This window comes from Notolabrus celidotus, chromosome 15, assembly GCF_009762535.1.
Source record: "Notolabrus celidotus isolate fNotCel1 chromosome 15, fNotCel1.pri, whole genome shotgun sequence".
Classification (NCBI taxonomy): domain Eukaryota; kingdom Metazoa; phylum Chordata; class Actinopteri; order Labriformes; family Labridae; genus Notolabrus; species Notolabrus celidotus.
The window spans coordinates 28,968,679-28,995,046 of NC_048286.1; the positions used below are offsets into that span (position 1 = coordinate 28,968,679).

The window sequence follows — 26,368 nt, forward strand, 5'->3', positions numbered from 1 at the left end:
GCTAGGGCTAGGGTTAGGGTTAGGGTTAGGGTTAGGGCTAGGGTTAGGGTTAGGGTTAGGATTAGGATTAGGGTTAGGGTTAGGGTTAGGATTAGGGTTATGATCAGGGTTAGGGTTAGGATTAGGTTTAGGGTTAGGGTTATGATTAGGGTTAGGGTTAGGGTTATGATTAGGGTTAGGGCTAGGGTTAGGGTTAGGGTTAGGGTTATGATTAGGGTTAGGGTTAGGGTTAGGGTTATGATTAGGGTTAGGGTTAGGGTTAGGGTTAGGATTAGGGTTAGGGTTAGGGTTAGGGTTAGGGTTAGGGCTAGGGCTAGGGTTAGGATTAGGGTTAGGGTTAGGGTTATGATTAGGGTTAGGGTTAGGGTTAGGGTTAGGGTTATGATTATGATTAGGGTTAGGGTTAGGGTTAGGGTTAGGATTAGGGTTAGGGTTAGGGTTAGGGTTAGGGGGTTAGGGTTAGGGTTAGGGTTAGCGTTAGGGTTTTGATTAGGGTTAGGGTTAGGGTTAGGGTTAGAACCAGAACTAAACTTAAGCAAATAGAACCAGAACCAAACTCATGCAAAGAGAAACAGAACCAATCTCAAGTTAACAGAACCAGAACCAAACCAGAACCAAACCAGAACCAAACCAGAACCAAACCAGAACCAAACCAGAACCAAACTCAAGCAAACAGAACCAGAACCAAACTCAAGGAAACAGAACCAGAACTAAACTCAAGCAAACAGAACCAGAACCAAACTCAAGCAAACAGAACCAAGTCAAGTAAACCGAACCAGAACCGAACCAGAACCGAACCAGAACCGAACCAGAACCGAACCGAACCAGAACGTAACTCAAGCAAACCGAACCAGAACCGAACCAGTACCGAACCAGAACCGAACCAGAACCAGAACCGAACCAGAACTGAACCAGAACCAAACTCAAGCAAACCGAACCAGAACCGAACCAGAACCGAACCAGAACCGAACCAGAACCGACCTCAAGCAAACAGAACCAGAACCGAACCAGAACCTAACTGAAGCAAACCGAACCAGAACCGAACCAGAACCGAACCAGTACCGAACCAGAACCGAACCAGAACCAGAACCAGAACCGAACCAGAACTGAACCAGAACCAAACTCAAGCAAACCGAACCAGAACCGAACCAGAACCGACCTCAAGCAAACAGAACCAGAACCAAACTCAAGTAAACAGAACCAGAACCAGAACCAATTCAAGCAAACAGAAACAAGAACCAAACTCAAGCAAACAGAACCAGGACCAAACTGGAGCACACATTATTAATGTCCTCAGGTTGGCATTGAGAAAAATCAGATGCCTCAGCTTGGATGGTCTGATCCGATTTCTCCTCAGTGAGTATTTGCTCTGTCTTTGAGAAGAACCCTAACCCTCGCAGAAGGAACAGATGAAGCCACTATACACAGCCTCCCCTCCATCACCTATATCACATGAGATTGGACGCATGGCCGCCCTGCTGACCAATCAAAACAAAGTTCTGCTGTGAGCAGAGCTGGGGCTGAGCACTGTGAGAGCTAAGCAGTGAAAGGAAAAAACTGGGAGCAGGCTCTCTCTCGATGCGAGCCGGCTCTTCTGATTCACTATAAAGCATCGACTCTCAGAGCCACATCAGGACACATCACTAATGTGCTTAATCTGTGTTACAATTATGAGGGGGTCCTTGGACAATTTCTCACCTGTAAGGGGTCCCTGGCTCCAAAAAGTTTGAGAACCCCTGTCTCAGTGTACACAGAGACTAAAATGAGAGGGTGAGCAGAAAGGCTGCATCATGACCCCTGTTTACATCAAGATTATTCCACAGCAGGGTGCAATGCCCGATAAAGGGCTTGAGTCAGGGGCCTTTGGTTGGACTCGGTTACACCACCTAAAGAAGCTTGAGGTCACCTCTGATTAAACTGTGTAGTGCAGAGTTCACTTATAATGCTGCTTGTCTTGGACAGGACACTCTTCAAAACGAGATGTCATCTCAACGAGCTATTTCCTCAATAAATAAAGGTTAAACAAAAAGATCATGTAAAGTTGGTTGTCCTATCACATATACATTTTAGACAGAATGTGTCTGTGGGTTTGGTCCCATGTGAAATCCTGAAACAAATCTCAAAGATATTATTGTTTTCTGTGCAATCAATGAGCAGAATGAAATGAACAGTGATTTGGTGATTACTGTCATAATCTACAGCTCACCTCCACGTCCGAAAGATCAATGGACATCTGCTCTGATTGGCTAATCACTGCTTCTGACCTGCTTCACAACCTATGAGATCATTTCCCTCGTCTGTCAATCATATGTGTTCATGTGCACGCCCGGTCAATTGATCCCCAGTCATCTGAGCATAATCCCTCTGCAATTAACCAATTAGGCATTTAACCAATTTAGCAAACATGTAACGAGCCAGACGTGTAAAGCCTGTTCGATGTACGCTGCTGTTTGTGCTTTTGATTGAAGGCCAGTATCGAGGAATGTGTGTGTGTGTTTGTGTGTGAGTGCATCTGTGTGCACTCACACCATCATGCTCCAGTTGAGATATTAGTAACAGGTGGCTAACAGGATCCCCGGGGCTCCCTGCACTCCACATGGAGATCTGTGTTAATTGAGAGATGCGCAATTAGTTTACAAGTGTGTCTGTTTTTGGGGTTGTGTGTGCGTGTGTGTTTGTGTGCACGTGTGTGTGTGTGCATGTGTGTGTGTGCTGGAAACATGGAAGTGTTTAATTGCACTACTGTTAATTAAGCTGCTCCAACTTTATGGTTTTACTATATCATCCACCCAGTCCTGCCTTTTTATTAGCATGTGTGCTCCTGTTCACACGTATGACTGTGCTCTGCTGTTTTTGCTGTGTGTGTGCGTGTGTGTGTAGCTGTTATACTGGTACATCACTGTGCGTCCCTGTGTGTGTGCTGACAGCCATAAACCAGCAGACGAGCATGTCTCTTTCAGCAGAGTCAATTTTACAGCTCTGAGTCGCAGCTCAGAACTGACAAATCAATAAAATCAGAGGGAGTTAAATAATTTAGAGCGGCCTCTAATTAGTCTTCTAGTCCTGCAGTATGGATTCCTCTACAATATTGATGACAGAGTGCCTGTTTATGGAACAGATTGGAGGACTGAGCTCTCTTCTTCTTCTCTGCCTTGTTGTCAGAGACGACTGAACAGAAATCAACATCTGGAGCAGCGGCATGAACTCAAATATATTTTGTATTTTAGTGAGATAACGCAGAATCTTCTAGTAAACCAAGACAAAATGACAAGTTATGATACGTATGTGAAAGATAGGTTGTGATTAGGGGGATGCACAAATACAGTTAGCCCACGATTCAATATGTACCTCATTTTTTCGGTTCGGTTCAGTTTGACATCTTGGGCTGTCAGAGTGTTTTCTTGGTATTCAATTATTTTAAACTTTTCAGTTTTGAACGCATCCCCATTCAAATGAATGGTGGGGAGACAGAGTTTTTGACCTATACTGCAGCCAGCCACTAGGGGGAGCAGTTTTTGTGGAGGCCTCACTTCGAGCTGAGCGAGATGACACCCGTTTTATATACAGTCTATAGAAGAAGCACATAGTTTATTAATCCCCAGGGGGAAATTCAATTTTTTCACTCGTGTTATTTTTCGGTCATGCTACACGCACCGTTTTTGGTATATACATACAATGCACACACATGCAGTGGACATGCACTTAGGGAGAGATGTCAGAGTGAGGATGCTGCCATCAACCAGCGCACCCCAAGCAGTTGGGGGTTCGGTGCCTTGCTCAAGGGCACCTCGGCAGTGCCCAGGCAAGTGAACCAGCACCTCTACAGCCACCAGTCCACTTGCCAAACTTCGTCCATGCTGGGACTCGAACCGCCAAGTCCCCATGGACTGAGCTACTGCCGCCCTATAGGTTCAAATCAAATGTGCCGTCTTTTGAGCTAGGTCATTTTGGATACACACGGCACAGAGAGTGTATTAGATGAGGGTGACTCTGGAGAAATTAAAAAATAATACGATTTTTCCAAGACATGCAAAAAAAAGCAAACTTTAAAAACTGCTCATGCATTTTACTTGCATCATCTAAATATGGTTTCTATGTTCTGTATTCACCTTTATCGCTCCTGTATTCTTCATTTGTGCACTATGTGCATGTGTACGTGGTGCAATTGTCTGTGTCTTGCTTGCACCTTTGTTTGTGTGTGTGTGTGTGTGTGTGTGTAGCGGTTGTTATCAGTCACGGGGGGGAAACTATCGATCATCTCTTTTAATTACCCCGAGCATAGCGAGAGGCCTAAATTAACTCCTCGGCTCTCCTCTGGCTGCTGAAAAAGCCATGCATATTTCACGACCGGGAGACCAATCGTATGTCACTCAGCCCTTCTCCTCTCCTCTGACAAGACAAGACTTATCACTGTTATTTATCTCCTCTCCCTCCCTCCCATCTTCTCTCCAGCAAGCGTGTTGTCTGTGTGCAAAACAAAAGCGTGAATAATAAATATCCACATTGTGTGCATGTGTGCATGTGTGTGTGTGTGTGTGTGTGTGTGTGTGTGTGTGTGTGTGTGTGTGTGTGTGTGTGTGTGTGTGTGTGTGTGTGTGTGCGTGAGTTTGTACTGAAGCATGTTGCCCTGGTGAAAACAGAAACGTGGATCTCAAGTGTCGCCAGCCCTGGCTTGCGTTTGTGTGTTGTGCAGTCGTGTGTGTGTGTGTGTGTCCTTGCTGCTATACGAGAAGCAGTAAAAAACCATAGAGGTGCATTAGAGGTGTTTTACCATGCTGCTGTCATTGTGGCTGTCTGCTGGTGGTGACGCAGAGCGCTGTTTTCCTTCAAGAGGCGATATTCTGTCAGTCTGCTCAGTGCGCCAACAGATCCAAAGACATGCAAATGTTTTTATTTAACAATACAAATGTCCAAATAGACACTTTTTAGCAAATGACTGGGCATTGATCAGCATTCACAATCCAAGCTATTAAAACATCCTGGTATATATCAAATTAAGAACAAAAAAAGCATTACTGAATGACAGAGTAACTTTTGAAGAAGTCCTTGCTGGGTGAGCCATATTTAGTAGTAGAGTAGAGTAGTAAAGCCGATATTAAGCAGGTTAGTAGTATTTTTCTATGTTTGATTGGCTGGTTTTACTGTGTGTCTCTTGCTTCTCTGTTCAATCATGTTTGTCAATGAACTCCTGAAATGAGACGTTATTTTCTGCCTGCACTGCGTCGTCGATTCGTACCGTCACGATCACAAAGACACTACACTGAGAGGTGAAAATGTTTCAACTTGAACTAAACAAGTTAAGCACACCCCTGAGCTTCATGTATCCACTTGAAACACATAAGAAGAAGAGAGAGGGAAAAGGAGAGGAGGGGAGAATCTGGTCAGGCTGGGCTGAAGCTCTGAATGCCCAAATCCAAGACCCTGCACTAACTCACAGACTTTGAGGGGCGTTCTGTGTAACTGTGTGTGTTACGGGCTGTCCCACTATCACATCATGAAGCATGCTAAACCACAAAACAACAACAGACTTAACTGTTGGACTTACCCAGAGGTCATTACCAACTTAGTGACATGATAATTATCATAAAAAATATTCTTGTATTAAAGCAGTATTCAATAAGTTTGACACATTAAAACTTAATTTAAACAACATGTGACCTTATATTAGTGTGTTCCCTTCACTTTTAAACCACCTTGGGCCAAGCTCACACTGTGCTAATCTGATTTTGGTCGGGCCATCTTTCTGTCAGACCGTCTCTAACAGCAGATTCTGTAATTACATGGAGAATCTGTTCAAAGAGATTACTACTGATGCAAAAATCACTGTATTTTATACAACAAATACATTCATACAGAATGCAGCTTCAGCATGATGCTCATTAAGCTAATTGAACTACACTATTAGCAGAGAGCATGATGGGAACATCTGTGGTGTTAAGAAAGAGGAAACAACTGTAGACGTGTGTTCAGCTGACGTGTAGACTGAGTACAACAAACTCAGTCTTGCATCTTACACAAAAGAAACTGGGTTTAATTTACAAAGTCAACTCCAGTCAATAACTGACAGCCTCTTCCTCTGTCTCCTGAGAGTTTGGTTATCTTCTCCTCTTCACTTCAAACTTCATACACAAACTCACTCTGAACAATACGTTATGTTTTCCATGTTCCTTATCCTAAAATGAAAATTTTGAAAGTCTTACACAGATTTCTTCAGTCTATTCTACGTAACTCTAAAATATTAACAACAGACAGTTTCTGTCTCTTTTAAAAGAGACCAGAGTGAAAATTATTCCCGTTCAACATGTCGTATTTTGGTTTTAAAATGTTGGAGAACAAGTGTCAGCTCTAAAGGACGACTTTTTTCTTATTAGGATGGCGACTGTTATATTTTTCCTCAAAATGATGTACAGACTATTTTTTTATTCTTTATCTACTGTGAACATACCCAAATACATCTGTTGATTACACATATTTTAATAAAATAAACATTTTATTAGGGATCAATTCAATTTCACAGGGACCTACTTGATTCACTGCCCCTGTGCCCTGGAGACTTACTACATAGAAAAGCTACCAACATCCCTGCCACAGGTCTGTGTCCTGGTTCTGTTTGTTCACTGTCTGTTTGTGGAAACAGAACCAGGGGTATCTTCCTTAATGGGTGCAAACATCCCAAAAAGCTAATTGAATGAATCACAGCTCTCTCAGTTCTAAAGTCAGAAAACTCACACAGAGATACTATTGTGAATTTACACAAAGATTTAAAGTGCTATGGTGTTTTTGCTTATCTGCAAATGAGAGGAGCTAAAAACAAATTCCACTTCAGAGCAAATATTGTGGTTTGAAAACGTGTTTACATTAAGAACTGTATTTACACATAAAGAAAGAACTTGTGCAGTCAAAAGAAATCACATCGTCTGCAACAATCTGTCAATTTAATTCTTTAATTCTTTTATAAGTTAAAGATATAATAATCTTCTTTGTTGTAATTATTGTTGGTGGCGTGTTAATCAGTCAGTACAGATTTGTGGCTCTCACATGAGCAGAGAAAGGAACTGTAAAACCCCAACAGAGGACTGTTTTATTGTGAATCATATATTTTCAGACTTCCATAAATTTTAAACGCATCTTCTTCCCTTTACCTCTGTGCTCAATCAGATTTAAAGAGCTCTTCATAATGCTGTCCAATGTGAGCACATCAGCAAAGGATATTGATGTGGATGATACGAAAACTAAAGTTTGCAAAGCTTTACTTTTTTTCTTGGACGATCTTCACTTCTGAATCCTACAATTCAGATTTTACATTTCCTCTCCGCAAACATGGATGTGAAAATCACAGAAAGCTGTTCCGCTGCGGCACAGAGAGGATTTATCAGTCATTGTGTATTTTTGTTTTGTGTTGCAGTGTGGATGGTGATCTTTTTGGAATAAAGAAGGAAAAGAAAGTGTGATTGAAAAACTTTTGACAGTGAGGACAGAAGGGATAAGGCAGATAAATCTAAACAGCATTTACCCGTCAATCTCTTTATCAGACTGCAAAGGTTGATTGGCACGCTATAAGAGACGTTTTTGTTTTGCAGCTCCTCCACATTTATTTTCCTCCATTTTATTTCCTTCACTCACATCCCTGGCTTTTGTCACATTATTTATTTTACTCCTCTAAGATTTTGTGTGAGTGTGTGTGTAAATGAGAGAGAGTTGTGTTATATAGGTGAGCTGACATGGTAAACAAGCCTCACCTATCTGTCTGTTTTCCTACAATGAGTCAGTGAGTCAGTCAGCTCCACAATCAGTCAGCCTGCGAGCCAGTCACTGAATTATCCCACAGCTACTAATGGTCCTTCCTCAATCTCCCTCTCATTCTCCTCACACACACACACACACACACACACACACACACACACACACACACACACACACACACACACACACACACATACACACACACACAGCAGCCATCCTCTGCGTAATTTAAATGACTGTCAGGTCAGTGGCGAGAGCAGCACCTTGCCACGTTAAAAATGCCAGGCGGCTGCCATCGTCACCGCCAACAAGCTGCCCAAACTGTCACACACTCACACACACGTGGACACGCACGCACACACATGGAGCTGTCAGCCAGCGGTCACAATGCATTTACTTAGTGACAGAATTCTAATTAGTGGTCTGGCTGGTGTCACCTGACTCGAAGAGAGTGGGAGAAAGAGAAAGAAGGGAGATTTGTATGGTGGAGTGGAGGTGTTGTGCGAGATTGGAAAAATGTGGACGAGCGAGATGGAAGGGTAAGGAGAGATGAAGGAGAAGTGAGGAAAGGTGGGTGAAGACAGAAGCTTGTCCATGTTGTGGTGACAGTCAGAGATGGAGAAAGTGACAGAGAGGAGGGAGACAAACAGAGAGAAGTGAGGATGTTTAACTGTTAAAAAAAAAAGAATCCGGAGAAGGAAAGTTGAATGAAAAACATCCTGTTTTTTGTGCTGGACATATTTACATGGAATAAACTAAATTATCTCCCAGAGTGACTAAAGCAATCCCCATCGTGCCACACAACGACTAATTGCCACGCAGAGTGAGAGTGCTGGAGTTCAACCCCCCACTGACACGCCATCACAGTGAAACAAGCAGCGGGGAGACAGTGTTACAGTGAGGACAGAGGAGAACATGGACTGTTTCACACATTCAGACTGTTTATGTTATGTCTGGGTTATGCTGCACTTTTTTTTTACATATACAGATACACAAATTCAGAAATTGAGTGTTGATACTGGTTGTCTTAAAAATAGCAATTAGCTATGGCCAATATTATTATTATTTTATTTATTTGTCATTAATCCCCCACCTGATTCTGAGGCCTTAATTCATCTTCATTATAAATCATTAGTGAAAGTGTTAGTCTTTCAGGACTTCACCAAACATCTTTGATTACACACAAATTTAAAATGTACAAACCAGCCTAAATTTTAACCTTATTCCTGAAAAAAAAAAAAAAAAAAAAAAATATATATATATATATATATATATACATAGATATATATATATATATATATATATATATATATATATATATATATATATATATATATATATATATATAGATATATAGATATATATATATATATATATATATATATATATATAGATATATATATATATATATACATATATATGACTGCTTCAGTCCCTTTAGACATATACAATCAGAAGCTCAGGAAGGAGTCATTTCCAGTACTCACACAGCCCAACAAAAACCTCCCTAAAAACTGCGATTTAAATAAAATTAAGTGCATTAATTGTAAGAAAAGCAGTAGAATAAAAACAAATTTGAGAAATACTCAAAAGCAGCCCAACACATATTTATAAAGAAACACCCACTACTGCAATCAGTGAAGTTAGTAACGACACTCAGTCGGCACTTCTTTGGATCCCTGTTAAGACTCAATAATTGATCAGTAGACTATGTTCAAGGTTTCAATAGAGTGTTGACATGCTTGGAGGAAAGATACATGAAACACATCTATAGGATTCAATAGAGACCCATACTAACTCTGTGATATCACACGTTAAACTGGACAGCCTAAGGACAACACAACCGCAGTTTCATGTTAAAATTGTTGAACTATTTTCTCATGTAGTCCCTCTCAGAGTGGTGAAACCTCTTCCCATCTTTACTTGTGAAAGACTCACAAAGGACTTCCCCCAGATCCGTGTCTGATCCGTCTTAGATCCCCTACGGTCCTGCTCCATGCTCTCTCATCCGTAAACACACACCGGCTGTCATTTCAGAATGCAGCACGGAGCAGTACCGCCGGACAGCTGGAGTCATGTGACCAAGGTTTATCCATGTTGTCTTTATCATCCTTTGAAAAACCTCTGACATGTTGACTCCAGGCCTGCCTCCGCCTATCATGACGGTTTGTTGTTGTAGTTAAGTGTAATATGATCTGGCGAGAACACAGAGTTTTTTATTCTGAAAATTAACCGGATGTTTTCATTTTGTTATGCTGCCTGACTTCCTGTCGCGCTCCATCTGCTCTGTGCAGATTGATGCGTCATTCTCAGGCATCCGGGAAAAATAGAAGTCTTGTGTATCTGATCCAGAAGGCTCAGACCTGCGGAATCAGAGGCGCAGTCGGAACGCAACGGAAAGGATCCAGTGGAAGTTAACACATTGACTAGAATAGAAACCTATAAACTCCAGTGCCGTGATGGATCGGAGACGGACCAGACACTGATCTGGTCGAATTTGGCATGTGTTGCTGGTATCAAACTTAAAATAAGCATATATTAATGTACATTTTCAACATTTGATATGCTGTCTTTGCACTATTTTCAATTAAATAGAGTTTAAGTGATTTTCAAAGCATTATTTTGATTAACAGCGTCCCAAACTTTTTGAAACTGAGGTTATACAGTATCTAAAAACATGACTGTAGAAATACTTAAAAGGCTTAATGCAGAGACTGATTTAGTCCAAGAGTTAAAGAGCGTGTTCAATGATGGAGCATGTTTTAAAGTTCTTGTTTCATGATGAAACAGCAGCAGCATGCTGCACAGAGTAGATTAGAACAGGACTTCAGTATTGTGATTTGTCTCTTCTCCTCCCACCTCCCAATCTAACCTCTACCGACCCGTGTTGATCTCTGCATCTCTTCTCCTCCACCCCGACTCCAGTTTAACACTCCATCTCTCCACTCAACTGCCACTCTGCCTCTCCACTCGTCCACACTCACGCAGCTCTCACACCCACCTCACTGTGTCTTTGTTCCAACTGGAGCTTCAAAACTACAAAATCATTGTGAACTACTTCGTGTTCATCGGCTTTTAGGCTCCTGAATTGTGAAGTCTCGTGAAGAAATATTCTGTTCAATTCAGTGTTTACCTGAACTGAGAATGACACTTCCATTGGCTCACGTATTCAAAACTGAAGTCCCAAAGTTGGATGGAGATGCAGAGAAAATTCAGCCAGTTTAAAAAGCCGGAGCCCGGGGGACAGAAGAGGCTTTTAATCCCCTTGAAGAGTTCATCCAGGCCCTATTACCGAGCCTCCAGAGTAGGGTTGTGGGGTAAGCTCTGACCCAGCGGGGCTGCAGGGCTGGAGGTCTAGGAGAGAGAGGGGGCCCCGGCACTCATCGAGCCCAGGATTGAGAGCTCTTCATTGGGTCAGGCAGCCAAGAGGTTCCCCTCTGTCCTGCTCCCCACTCTGGTACTATTAACTGGCAGTGTGAAGAGGCACTTTACTTCTCTGCTCTGCATTTGTCTCTCTCTGTCAGCTGGCCTGCCTGGCTACAGCATGCTACTTTAGTGTAGTCTATCCCTGGATAGTTAGAGAGGGGGTCCTTGGGACTCGTCATACCCAGGATAAAGAGCTCATTAAGGGGCAGGCAGGTACTGGAGTGCTCCCCTCAGTCTTAATCAACTTCAAGACCCTTTACAACTTCAGGAGTTCAAGGTAAATCCTATGCAAAGGACATCTCTATAGATCCACATATAACCATGGACCTCAGTTTGATGATATGTAATCCTGGAGGTGAGTGTAGGGAGGTGTTTGTTTCAGTGTATTATTACATGTGTACATTAGGGATGGGCATTCAGGCCCAAATACTATTCGATAATCATTGGCATCTATTCAACGATCATTCAAATAATCTTGTCGCGACTGTCGCTCGTGTTTTCTTCTTTTGCTGTTTAATGTAGTTAGCATTCTTCTTCTGTTACTTAATGCGGTTAGCAAACAGCTTTAAGACGCTCTATAGCCACCGTCTGGCGGGAATACCGTATTACAACCAGGCACTGGTAAAAATGATGAAAAATTGTTCTTTTAAAATGAGAAAATATTTGCAGTAACTCTTTGATTTTAACTAAGTGAAAGAATATTTGAATATTCCCTAGTATACATGCTATTCTGACTAATCTATACCATTGTTTGAAACCAAAGACTGGACATATAGGGCTTCACAATATATCATTCAATGACTGCAACTGGGATGTGTGCTGGTGCAATAATCACATCACAGGATGTGCAAATGCAAAATGCTGTGAACACAAAATGCTGCCATTCTTTTGGTTCTCAAGGGGACATGAAAACCTGACAGCTTCTTTGATCAATCTCTTATTAAAGTCTGTCTGAAATCACATTATTACAACTTGAACTGACCGCTCTGCACAGAGTCTGAGTGTCATATGACTTCAAACAAAGCAGCAACCTCCGGTCTAAAAATATGAGTCCAATGCGGAAGTGCTAAAACCTGCAGTTCATTGAGGATCCACTTGAGGCTGGCTCCGGAAGTACCAGAAACCACATACACACCAATTCAAAAACGATGATCTTTACAGCAGAAAGAAAGATGTTTACAGCCTGGTACAGAAGACGAGTGTAGTCTGGATAGCTAATTTCTCGATCTGCACACACTGTACAGGGGGTGATTTTTTTCATAATGCAGCAATTTTTAAGATATTTAGTTTACAAGTCTTCCAATGAGAGGCACAGCTGACTTGATTGACAGGCAGGAGCATTGAGCTGTTGGCTAGGAGGCTCAAAGCCTGCCTCTTTACGTCACAATCGCAGGACAGCAGCAACATGGCTCCGCCGACAATTGGCCTCAAAACAGCGCTTCAGAAACAGATGGGTGATGTCACAGATACCACGTCCATATTTTATACAGTCTATGCTTTAAACAGGCACTGGATGCTGCTGCTATCATGGGTAAAGAAGGCTAGAGGTTTGAGGCAGACCTTCACTGACTGAACATTTGATGCATTCTCATTGCATGTTTCTGTTATTAGCAGAACCTCTTCCTGTCCTTGACACACGTAGGCTGTTAACTAAGCAGATATGCTAACTGTTAGAGGCTACACCTGTGGGGTATGTAGGGTGTATTGAGAAGTGAGTCACAGGCAGCATGAGACAATGAGCTCACATTAAAAGTATATACATATTGTTAAATCTACTGTATATATTTATGAAAAGAAACACACCGACTATCTGGTTTGATTTTCTCGTGTGTGTGTGTGAGTATGTGTGTGTACGGTGTGACTGCATGAGAGAGGTGTGTAATTAAAGTCAAGTCAGTGAGTAAATGTGCTGTGACCTATAGGCCTGAGTCAGGTCACAACATTCACTCAGCGTACATGTACACACACCACCTCTGTGGTGTACCTGAACAAGTGACAAGCACAATAACCTCAGGAAACACTTGCTTTAAAAGTTCCTTGCACAGTGGATGGAGTGTGTGTTGTGTGTGAATTGCGGTGCCAGGCAAAGTAAGAACAACTGAAGGCAGTCTAAGCCTCATTTCTTTCTACACTCATGCCTCTATTTTGAAACCGTTCCTCTTCTTCTCAAATGTGGGGAGATGAACCTGGTGGCTTATTTAGTTAATGGTACTACAGCTCATTTCACAAGTACAACTATTGAACATTTAATGGACTGTATTTATAAAAGCGCTTTCTCTAATCTACTGACCACTCAAAGGACTTTTACATAAAATGTCACTTTCACACATTCACACCCCGTTCATTCACTGATGGCAGAGGCTGCTTTGTGAAGCTCCCATCAGTAATAACTAATCCCATTCACACACCATTGGCACAGCTTTGGGGTTCAGTGGCTTGACTAAGGTTCTTCGATCAAACCCCCAAACCATCTGATTGAAAGACAACCCTCTCTACCACTGAGCCACAGCCAACCCATGTTAGCAGTATTAGCATTTTTCACAAACTTAACCAAGAGGCCTTATATCATTTTTTCTCTCATAATATCATCACTTCAGTCTTTTCTGTGATTATTAAACAACACTCATTTATGTCGATCTCTCTTATTCGTGTGGTCCTATCCAGCCTTTCCCAGTTTCAACCCTGACTTCTTCCTCCTATTCCACTTTGGCACCATATTTCCTCTCCTGTTAATATTTCTTTACCTTTTCCTTCAACCATCATTTTGATTCGTCTACTCCTGTCTTGTCTGTTTCTTTTTTTCCCTCCTTTTCTGTCTAATCCTCTTCCTCCTTCCCTGGGCTTGAAACAGTCGTGGTGATTTAGTGAAAACACTCAGGTAGGCAAAGCAAATGTCAGAGCAAATGGTTGCTCCCACAGGAGAACGGGGAAAAGGATCCTCTTTTGTTTTTTTACTTCCCTCTTTTTCATTTTATATTACCTCATTCTCTCTCCAGCTCATGCACTATCAGAAATACTCTCAAACCAGAGGTAGGACTGTGGCCAAGGGAAGTGATGCTGGATGTGTTTGTATGTACTTAAAACATCATTCAGGCATACCAGTGATGCACATGTGTTAATGCCAATGTTTGCTGCTTGGATCACCACTTAGGTCCAGAGTGATAACCTGCAGTGATATTTCATACTGAGCTCTGTGATCTCAACAGGATAAATAAAGTGATCATGATGAAACCCTGAGCTTTTTTCTGAATCCTAACAGGTATGCTGATAGAACAAGAAATGTCCTTGGAAGTTTCAGATGAATCACCGATACATTATATTATAGACATTAACCTCCCCAACAAGATTGACTATTTAGATTTTGGCTATCTTAGAGACTGATAAAAACAAAGCCGTATCATTCATTTCAACAGAGCCATTCCTGCGATTCAGTGGCAAACACTACAGACCCTAATAAAACAATACAAGGTCTTCTGGTATAAAAAAGAGATACTTGATCTCGTCTGAACTTTTACTTAAAGGATAAACACAGCTTATCCTGCTGCATAGTCAATCACAAGACACAAGAAAAAACATGATCCACTTCTACAGAATAGTGGTATGAATTCTACTGAAGACATCTATAGTCCTGATATACACTACCAGTCAAAAGTTTGGACAACTTCTCATTCAATGGTTTTATTTATTTTAAGTATTTTCAACATTGTAGGTTAATACTGAAGACATCAAAACTAGGAAATAATCTGGATTACAACAGTAGTCAAATGGGGCTATCCATTGTGTACTAACACTACCTCTGAACAACACAACCGATGGTCTCAAACACATTAAGAAGGCAAGTCATTCTACAAATGAACTCATGTCAAGGCTCATGTTCATTAGAAACCATTCCAGGAGACCACTTCATGAAGCAGACTGAGAGAATACCAAGAGTGTGCAAAGCTGTCATGAAGGAAAAAGGGGGCTACTTTACAGAATCTAAAATATAAAACATATTCTGCTTTGTTTAACACTTTTTGGTTCATTAAATAATTCCATATATGTTCTTTCATAGTTTTGATGTATTTGGTATTAATCTACAGTGTTTCAAATAATTAAAATAAATACAAACCCTTGAATGAGATGGTGTTTCCAGGTGATCCCCTCATGTGCTCCTGCCAGGCCACTGGCAGTGCTATGGATACCGAAGTTTACAGGCTTTTCAAACCAATTGGAAGAAACTATCTTCGAGTTACAAAGTTGAAACGTAGGAGCCTTTGTAAGTGTTCAAATTAGAAGCCCCAACAGTTTTGGCAGCATTCAAGAACAATCATTTCTTAATTTATTAAACTGACAGAAGAAGATTTCTCTGAAGGAAGTGAACCATCAGCATTCTGATTTGGCAGAGGAGCACCCTTCTATCTGTTTTAATAGTGAGTCTCAATTTCACTGTAAATAGCCACACAGAGGTTGCACTCTGACTTACAACAGATGGAATTAATCTTGTTAACAAGGTTTTTAGAAGTAAAAATACTCAGTCATGTGATGACATTTTTTAACTCAGACAAATGACACATTTTGCTTCTTGCCTGTCACATTTGCATCCTCTGATGGGATTACTCTCATTTTGATGCAACTAATTTGATCTGTGTTGGGTCTCAACACAACTCAGTAAACATCTGCTGCATTATTTTATGCCCATTGTACAAATACAATATGTCGAACAAATACAAGTAGTCAAAACATTTGGATTGTGCTGATGCATGCTGCTTTTCTGGAGAGTTGACACTCAGAAAACAACACTACCTAAGACGTATCCTAACAAACTGAGGCACCAACTAACAAGGACAGAGCCTTGATGCTGCCTGCATGCTGCTCTTCCGTGTTGTTGTTACCTAATGCTAAGTGGACTGGCATGTTTATGATAGCATTACCAATACTACGAGATAATACTGAAAAATTTGATATAAAACCTCTCTCTGATTGCCCCCCAGAGGGTCTGTACTTGCTGGAACAGTCGTTCTCTACCATGAGGCAACATCATTAATGGAGCATGCACAACCAACAGCTATCATAATATTATAATCCATAACTACATAGAAAAAAAAAAAGGAAAATGTGTGTTAGGTGGGAGAAGAGAGGTGTAGCAGCAGGCCTCAGTGAATTACACTTACATCTCTCCTCCCTCCTCAGCTCTATTCATCTGGGTGTGATCTAAGACCACAAGCTTCCTATGAATTATAGAAACGAGACCATAATAAAGCGATAAATATATTTCTCAAGGAGAGCCACCGAGGCATTAACAGAGACATTAGCATAGGCTGCATCTGCTCTCTATCTAACACAGTGATTAACTAACAGGGTGTGTGCGTGTGCGTGTGTGTACATGCTTTAAACTAAGATGTGTGTGCAGCGAGATGAGGACTGTACGAATGTGATCAAGTGTGATTTTGAAATGGTAAAAATCTTTGTGTACGTGTATTGATGTGTGCCTTTATCATGATTTCTTTACCGCCCCTTGTAATTTCAGTTTCTTTACAATCAATAGAAAGGTTATTGATTGGAACATTTATTATAATAGCTGATCATGTCCTAAGTAAAAGTAATACAATCGAAATTATGTAATAAAATAGCTTTCCATTTATTGATTGACGTCAGAGTCAAAGGTTGGTTCTTGCTGTGACAGTCCATCACTGTGTTTGTGATTTTAAGACACTGAGGTTGAGCGTATGTAACAACTTCACTGTTGGTGTGTGTGTGTGTTTTTGTGTTAACATACATGTGTGTGCTTTTGTGTGTAAATATGTAAATACATGCAAGGCAGGAAAAAGTCTCCACTCCATAAATAAGCCCCCCTTTACTGGTGCCATTTAAATGCATGTTGATATAGAATTAAGTCTGCTTGTCCCCTCATCGTGAAGAGGAAACTTATTTATCCCCAATAACAATGCAAATAGCATGTTTACACCTGGTTAACAATGTAAACCACTGGGACAATCTTATGAGTTTCTCTCCAAGTCCAGTAAATAAAACGTCCTCATTAGCATACGGCGTGTAGTGGATATGGAATGAATAACACTTAACTCCTGCGTCGGCTTGCCATCGTTTACAGCAGCCTCTGCAGCCTTCATTATGTTGTGTTATCTCATGTGAATGTGTGCTTTTTTTCAAGGTGTATGTATGTAAAGGATGTGATTATGTTGCTTATGCATATGTGTGTTTATGAGTTGGTGATGCAGTTTCACCCTGAAATTATTCTACTGCTCAGTGAAAGAGGGGCAGTAATGAGCTGCAATGCTTCTCCAGCCTTCTACAGCAGTCTGCTCACATCTTCATGCCTTCTAGCACAATAACAATTAACATGTAAGCATCACATGAATGAGCTCTCTTTGAATTTGGTGCAAATGTTGCCACCATACATGATCAGGTCAGGATGGATAATGTTCAAGCTTGAAGAACTAAAAACACTGCGTTTAGAATCAAACATCTCTCCCTCAGAGGAACAAAGTTTCTCTCTGATGAGCGGACCTTGTACGTTAAAATCCGTGATCTTGATCTATGTATTCACACAACCTAATGATGGCATTTTCTTTACACACACAGTATGGAGACATTTCTTCTTCCTAGGAGGTTAATTAGAAAAGTCCCGATCTTTCAGTCCCAGCATCAATCAGAACTCCTCTAAACAGCAGGGAGGAGCAGAAGTCTCTCCATCGTTTCCTTCTTCCCTCTCCTCCTCTTTCTTCTCTATTTGTGAGACTGCCTTATTAGCCCTGCAGTTTCTGTCCTCACTAGATGAAGACCCGGCCTTTTAATGTTTGCCGTACATGCCCGTGTGAGTGTGTGTTCTGTGTGTGCGAGCAGAGGAAGCCACTTCACGTCCTCATCAAGTGAGCATCTCTCCCTGGTTTGTGTCTAATGAGGGATGAGCGCGGCACAGCCACTAATGACGCACCGTTTAGTGGGTGCATGTGTACTGTACACCCCATGTGTGTGGTGTCTTTAGTGACCAGGGGGGCTAGTTAGCAGTGTGGGCGTGTCCTGTAGTAGCATGGTTTTGATTCGGTGTGATAACGGTGTAAGGCGCCAGAGATCACGGGGTCAGGCCAATTACTTCCTCATTGAGAGATGTCTTCTCTTTGATTTGTCGTTTCCAAAGGTTGACGGGGTTCTGAGGGTTGAGCTCGGGGGTGTGGGGGGGGGGTCTGCTGAACACCGATTAAGGAGGTGTTAATTGGAGCATGTTGTTTGGGCTGGGCAGGGATGTGTGTGCGTGTACAGGTTGGTGTGTTTACAGTGGGGACTGTTTCTGTGCCAATTCAGCCTACATTATTTTATTGTTATTCAGTGGTGGGTAGAGTAAACTGAGACAGAACTCAAGTAAAAGTACTGTTACTTTACAATGATGATACTCGAGTAGAAGTAAGAGTACTGATAGAAATAAGTACTCCAGTAAGAGTAATGAAAAACTACTCAAGTAGTGAGTAACTCGTGAGTAGTATCATATATAAAATTGTACTGTATTGGAAACGCTTATAACAATGTGAAGAGCACACTGCCTTTAATAAGGTGACATCAACAGGAAGATGCCAAAATGAATGCTGTTAGGCATGGTTTACTTTCAAACATTAAAGAAAGAGGAGCTGCAATGTGCTCAAACATATGTACCCGCTTTCATAAAACAAGCTGAAACTTCAAACTGTGTCTGAGATGTAATCAGAACATGAGACATTTAATGATCTATTCATCTACAATACTCCATTACAATAAAACAGATACCTATGCCTTCCAAACTTTTGTTTTTAACCTTTGAACTTATTTTCAGTACATCTTACTTAAAAACATAACCTGAAAGTACTAAAACATAGAACACTAAAGTGTTTAAAAAGGCCATGAACTCAGTCCTGAAGAATCTCTCTGAGGTGACTGTTGAGCTTCAGAAGCAGCTGTTTTTATTAGTATGCTACCTTACTGCTCTTATAAGTTAGTTTAGATTACTTTACAACATTTCTAACATGTTTTTAAGATTTAATGTTAACCAGTATGATCCTTAGCTTACCTCACTGATTACTGAGTACTCACTATAACATGCTTTCAAAGATTTTACCTGATCTATGTTGAAGCTCAAGATTTCCTCCTTTTAGAACAAAGTGTGCAGCGCATAATGTGACTGTTGCTCCAACTTCAAAAATGTCTAATCCTCTGCTGTGTTCAGTCAACTTTAAACTCCATCTCTAATCCAGTCAAGTAGAAGTGCTTCAAAGTGGTACTTCCTGTTTTGCTGCTAGTATGCGTAAGCATGGAGGTTCCGTTTTATGTGCTTCATCAGAAGAGCAGAGAATAATATTGGTATTCAGAAAATGTGACTGATAACTGAGCACTGACTCAACCAAACCATCGCTTCGGTCCTCTGTTAGCCAGGACTTAAACATTTGGCTTATAAAATATATAAACCGGGCTTATGTGAGATTCAATAGATAAGGCCTCAGCAGGACTAAAGGGAAGCAGTTAAGCTTAGAGGGGACTTGACCAAGAGAGTGTCTAGGGTTGTGTGCATCTGAGGTGAAAGGTTGTACTCTGAAATAAAAATTAAATGTGTGTGCACTTTAAAACATTTCATCAACCTCATTTAAATAAACAACTTCATCACTTCATGTTGTTCCTCTGTCACTAGTGTTTACTGCCTTTCCACGTGTCTGTGTATTTTCACTGTTAATGTGTGAATACTGTTGATATCATTGATGTTACTGTTGTTGTGTTGTATGCTCATTGGTGTGACTGTCATGAGGAACACACAATTTGCTCTGAAATGACTTTTGGTGCACGCACAGTCGTGTGTGTGTGTGTGTGTGTGTGTGTGTGTGTGTGTGTGTGTGTGTGTGTGTGTGTGTGTGTGTGTGTGTGTGTGTGTGTGTGTGTGTGTGTGTGTGTCATCCACACGGCACAATTTGGCGCGTGTGATGAAGTATTGAACTGGGCAGCTTCTCTCTGGGCTCGTTTCACCTGTCATAAAACACACTCCCTTTATTGGCCAGGCTATTCACACACACACATACACACCCACACACACACACCCACACACACACACACACACACACACACACGGAGCACTTAGTGTCATGTCTTCCCTTAATCCACTTCTAACAGAGCAATCTCTCGGGTTTTGACGTGTACAGCTGTGTTGTATATTTCTCTGTGTGTGTATGTATGTGTGTGTGTGTGTGCTGACCTGGATCAATGCAGTGTTGTTGTCAGGAAATCGTGTATTTAAACTACAGGGCAGTCCAGGGAGCATGAAGATGGAGAGGAGTTGGTGGTAAGAGGAGGAGGAGATATTTAATGTGTTTGCTCTTCTTGCTGTTAAGTAATGATTCATACTTCCACAAAGCCCTGCAGGGCAAACTTGTCCCTGTTCACAAATCAAGACTGAAGTGTCTGACAGAAAAACACATTCAACTCATTTTACTTAACTATTGTTGCTTTAAGCTTTAATTTAAAAAATAAAAAGTGTGTTTTTATCATCTCCCACATTTTACTCATTGCATTTGTCTCAACGTTTCTCACATAAAAACTAAATACTCAACTTTGATTTTCACTCACTTTACAGTGCAGAAACCTGCAATTCCAAAATACTTATTTGGGCCTTCTGTAAGGGATTGTGTTACTTATTTATACAACTAAACCTCCATAGTTGTTAGGACTTCCATGGCAAGGGTGTATCTTCACATCTTATCTTATTGGCCTCTGCATCTAAACATAAGTGTTTCTTCACTGGCATTTAGAACTGATGCATAAAATGACCGTATCACCTGACTTAAGTCTCCAGCCTGTAACTTTAAAAGTCTGTAGATGGTTTTCTTATAACTCAACCTGTCTTTCAACACCGCTCATACTATTTTCAGTTTTGTGTTTGCTTTGTGTCTGTCTTCTTTAATTTGCTCAGCATCTCTTTCACTCTGCTCCTTCTGTCTTTTACTCTCCCTTTCTGTCTTCACACTATTTTCATCCTCTCATCTTCCTTTCTCTGCTGGTGACTGGACAATCATTAACTACAAATCTGTATTGTTTTACCCTCTAAATAAAAGTAAAATTGAAAATATATATGTATATAAAAAATGTAGTTTACAGATTTAAAATGCTGGTAAAAACAAGAGTTTTAGCCACAGTGTTAACAGGCAGAGGTGGATTGTGCTGGACTCCTTTCCATGGATTGACCAACTAGAATCAAGTATGTTAGAGCCAAAGAGTAATTCAAGTCTATGTGCCTTATTTAACTAACTTTATAGAAATCAGAGACTTGGTCATTACTTTTGCTTAGAATTATTTTGATTAAAATTCTATATTCACCTAAATGCCTGTCTATGTTTGTCTAGCTGGTCAGGGTATCTGTGCCTTTAAGTGTCCTGCTGCAGTTAATTGATGCAGCTGATTGGAGCAACAGAGCATGTGCAGTGCAATGAGTGTTTTTAATCTGAGCAGGATGAGGAGCAACAGATTTTCTGACCATAGCCTTGTTTAGTTTTCATAGTTTTGTTGCTTTTGGAGGAAAATAAAAGTATCTTTCTTTAGTAAGCCAGTTAGTAGAGACCAAATAAGTCATTTTTGTTTGTTAGATGTCGATATTTTTAATAAATTCTCAGTTTGTTTAATTTTATACGGCATCTCTTTCATTTTTGGAAAGCACGAGTCAGAAACATCACATCCTGCAGAAGTGGCAAAGAAGATTTTTGCTAACACTTGCCACTACAAAGTATTTAACAAAGCTGGGTTGAGCAGAAGGGATAGAGCTTTTTGTTTCACAGAAAAGAGTGGAAATCTTTTCCTAATTCTTTGATTACAATAAAAGAGGAAGCTCTAGAAACCTTGGTCAAGGAGAAGGGATGAATAGAGACCAGCATTACTGAGTGAAAGCATCCACATACGAAGAAAGAGAGGTACTGACGGATGAGTAAATGATGACTGGTATATATAATGACATAATAAGAGAAAAGCAGAGTCTTATCAAGAACAGAACAACAGAGAGAGAAAAGACTTTCATTAACCAAAGTGAGTCATTGAGTGTCTTTCCACTGACTAGTCTCGCCTCAGGGACACAAATAATAGACACACAAGAGTTTGTAAACAGGATTTGTTCAGTGGATGTATTGCAGCTATCTGCTAAGTCAGGTATTTATTTGCTTTAGGGGTTTGTGTTAACAGCACGTTTCACTGTTTTAGTGCATTGGAATTAGAAATGTCTGCATGTTTTGCAGCCACTGTCCATACATTGAGGCTTCATATGAAACTGTGCCCAGCATGAGAACTCTCACACTCATGCCTAAATGTGGTGATTTAACACATTACTCTGTTAACTGGTGACTTTCAGCCAATGTGTCCGTGGTTATAATGTTACAGCAGACAAGAGAAGCAGTCACACTGGGATCCTGTCTACCCCCTCTCTCTGCCTATCACTTACTTTAACTCTCCCTAAGTCACTAACCATAGACCTTTTTGGAGTCCCTGAGATCCCTTGTCTCATAGGTTCCTCTGGATCTCTGCCGTAGACGACCTGTTGCTGTGGATGTGCCAAATTCCAGCTGCTACAACTACTTCTATCCATCTCACTACCATCATCTCTCTTTCTCTCTTCATCTCCTCTATTCCTATTTCCAACCTAAACTGGGTCTCAGCAGATGTGTGTCTAAAAAATAACCATCCCAATCAGCAGCACCCGGACCGGACTGAGGCTCATTAAGAAACTTCACACTGGTTTGTGTTGTGAGACATGAACATCGTCAAGGACAGGGAGGATGCCATTTTAAAAAAAGGACCAGGTTGTAGATAGTTTTGATGATTTTGGAATATACACAAAGTACATAAGACTCCAGCCGACAGAGCAAGGACAGTGAGTGAGCACAGTCATGATTTAAGTTTTGGTTATGATTCAATCACTCAGATAATCTGTGGTCTACTCCATATTTACCACATATTGGCACTTGTCTGTGACACTGTCTGTGATGTAGTAGACTGCCTACTTGACATTTGAAAGGCTTTCAGAAATGTGCACTGCTGTGTCTGTTTTAAGTGTCCCTATACATTAGCTGTGGTGCTGAACTGCTTCTCAATTGGGGAGTCATTAGTGGCGTGCGCTGTCCATGGTGCTGGAAATCTGAAAGTGATTGGTAACCTGTTATTCAGTACAAGCTTTACAAAGTGCCAGTGACAATTTGTTTGAATGAGAGAATAAAGAAAACATTTGTACTGCTTTGAATTTAAATAGAGTCTTTATCAGAACTAGTCTCAACAAAGCATTGCCCCCTCTGCACTGAGGACATAGCATGACCCCTAGTCCCAGGCTAAGAGCGTTAGAGGTAAGTCTCCTCTTCTTGTCTTTGTGTTAGACAGGCTCTGCAAGATGAAATACTTTAGATGCATACACAACCCACACACACAAACACACACACACAAAAACACATACACATGCCGGAATAGAATGGTCCAGACATGCAGACAAAGACTTCTCAGCATTACCACACACAAACACACATCCATACATCCCAGACTTTCCTTCTCCGAGGTAGGTCTAACCCCCCTGTACCCCTCCTCACTGCTGAGACAGGGCCATTCATCCATCCTCTCTCCCTCCCTCAGCGCTAACCGCTTTATTTATTTATTCACCGGCTCACGGCCGGTTTGTTTTTTAAGCAAGACAAATTGAAAGGAATAAAAGTCCAGGCTTGTACAGGATGCTGCTCCTATTGCCTTTGTGTCAAAAGGCAGCTCACTGGGTTATGAATCACGGTGCATGCAAGTGTGTGTGTGAGGTGTATGTGTGTGTGCAAGTAGTTAAACCTGTGTGTTATTTAAACCTCAGAGCTGGGGGCTTTTTAGAGGGGTTGGTTAGTCTCTAACTGCTTCACAACCAGTTCAGCAAAAGAGCAAAGAAGCTCATTCCACAGTTTCCCACTTCAGTTAAAAAGGACAGTTTTTGTTTGCCTTTTGAAGTGTTGTTGTATGAGGTACTTGTCTATAGGAAGTACATAACCCACAGGGCATCTGGATTGGCTGTAGTTAGTTATTTCATAAACAGTCTCCCCCTTCAACAGCTTACAGTGTATTTTGATAGTGTAAACACAATGTGCAGACCATGGATTGTGTAGTCATTCAATAAAAAAACGGTGAGAGATGAAAACTTACTTTGTTGACACACTTCCCTTTAGCTTTTCGGATTTGTGATTTAACTTCTGAAAGTGAAGAAAGTCAGTGAAGCAGAGGTGTTCAGTGACATGGTGACTGATACGGACTGCAGCCTTTATGAATCTGCTGGTGTCCTCTGATTCAAAAAGGGTTGGTTGTATTTTTGTATCTTTCAAAGCCAGTAGACCTAACGTTGTGAGCAGAGGAATACGAATGTGTTGAATCTGCAGACAGCGCAAAACAAAAAAAAGGCTTTCTGACAGTCTTATTTAACTTCTCAAAGAGACTCATAACAGGCTCACAGTACTGACCAGTAGGACTGATGCAAGACTTACATTAAGATGGTTCAATTCTAAGGATGTGGTATCGCTCATGATGATCACTGACCCAGTCACTGGGAAAGAAAAAAAGACAACCTAAATGTTTTCAACCAAATCTTTTTTTTTCAATTTTACCCCCAAAAAATGTCTGCTGCAAAAAACAAACCACCGCACTGAGTAATAATCCTACCTAAGATGACCCAAGAATCCAATGTAGGAAATATAAATATATATGTGACCGATCCAGTCAAATGTATTCACCCTGAAACAAACACACTATCTACAACATCTGAAATCTTATATCTCTGTTCAACCACTGTAGAGATAACACGGCCTGAAACAGATATTTACTTCAAGAGGTCTGGTGGGAAACAACACTGAGCGTGTGTGTGTGTGTGTGTGCATGCGTGTGCTTGTGCGTGTGTCTTCATGGCTGCTGAGAGCACGATGAGATGCGTTGTCACATACTACTTTCATATATCAGTGTGTATCTGTGAGACTGACTGGAAACTGAAACAGTATTTCAGTGTGTTTGTGCATTAAGCATGTGTGTATGTGTGTGTGTATGTGTTGGTATGTGTGTGGAGAGAGTGAGATGTAGGTGTGTTTTCTGTGATTGACAGAGTGGAAACAGAATCAGAGACCTGGCAGTGAAAGACGAGCTGAGTGGAAGCATCTGGAAGAAAAAGAAGGGCCTATCATTCATAACTGCAGTGCCACCACTCAAACATACACACACATATAGGCATACAATGGGCAGTACATGAAATATACACACAATTCACACACACACACACACACACACACACACACACACACACACACACACACACACACACACACACACACACACACACACACACACACACACACAAAGAATAGGTATATATACACCGTGCTCCATATTATAATGTAAGTGGCATTTTTGTGAATATTTTAAAAACTATGCCAACAGTCATTCTCAAATTTGTCAAGAAGAATTTCTTCAACAGTGTGGTTAAAATGCTTTTCAAAGTACATTGGCTTTTTTTTTTTTTTTAAATAAATGCAGAATCTGCAGAAAAAAACACTAGATTTGTATACAAAATAAGTCTTTCAAACATTTCAAATCTAAAGTATTTCTCAAATGTCCAATATAACCTCCTTTTCTTTCAGTGAGGGTCAGAGGTCACTGGTAAACAGATTTAGTGAGGTTTCTGATGACTCTGCGAGCTGCACCTTGTATGGCTTTCCAAAGATGCTCTTTTGAGCTGTAAGCTTCTTGCCATTACTGTAAATTATCTTCTTGATTATTGACCACAAGTTCTCAGTCCGGTTGAGATCTGGTAAGCAGGTAGGCCAGTTCATGAGGCGACCAGCCAAACTGCCTGTCACTTTAACTATAGCTTTCTTTTTCTTGAGATAACATGTGTAATCACCTTTTAAATCTCCATCAGGATTGTGGAAGGGTTTGAATAAAGTCACCTCCACATTACCTGAGGCATAGATGATCATCAACAGCAGATAGGAGGCACTGAAACCAAATTTAGCCAGTAAATTAAAATCCTCTACATGCACTACTAAAATTAAAATATAGGCTACTGTTTCTAATCTTTTTAATATTTTATTTCCTTTGGCATGTTATTAGTCTCTGGAATAACATGCTTCACTAAGTGTTTCTTCACCTTCAGCAGGTTGGGAGAATAAAAGAATCAAGGTGCAGACAGGTGAAAACTAAAGAAAAC

General features: G+C 40.8%; 1 protein-coding gene across 1 annotated transcript in view; it reads right to left on the reverse strand.

The window, feature by feature from the left end:
* The window catches only part of LOC117826689 (E3 ubiquitin-protein ligase Rnf220-like), a 308,612-nt gene that overhangs the window by 248,210 nt on the left and 34,034 nt on the right, over positions 1-26,368 (reverse strand). Inside the window, exon 2 of the mRNA XM_034702943.1 lies at positions 2,527-2,604. The gene's annotated coding sequence lies outside the window, so the exon portion shown is untranslated. The remainder of the gene's footprint in view (positions 1-2,526; positions 2,605-26,368) is intronic.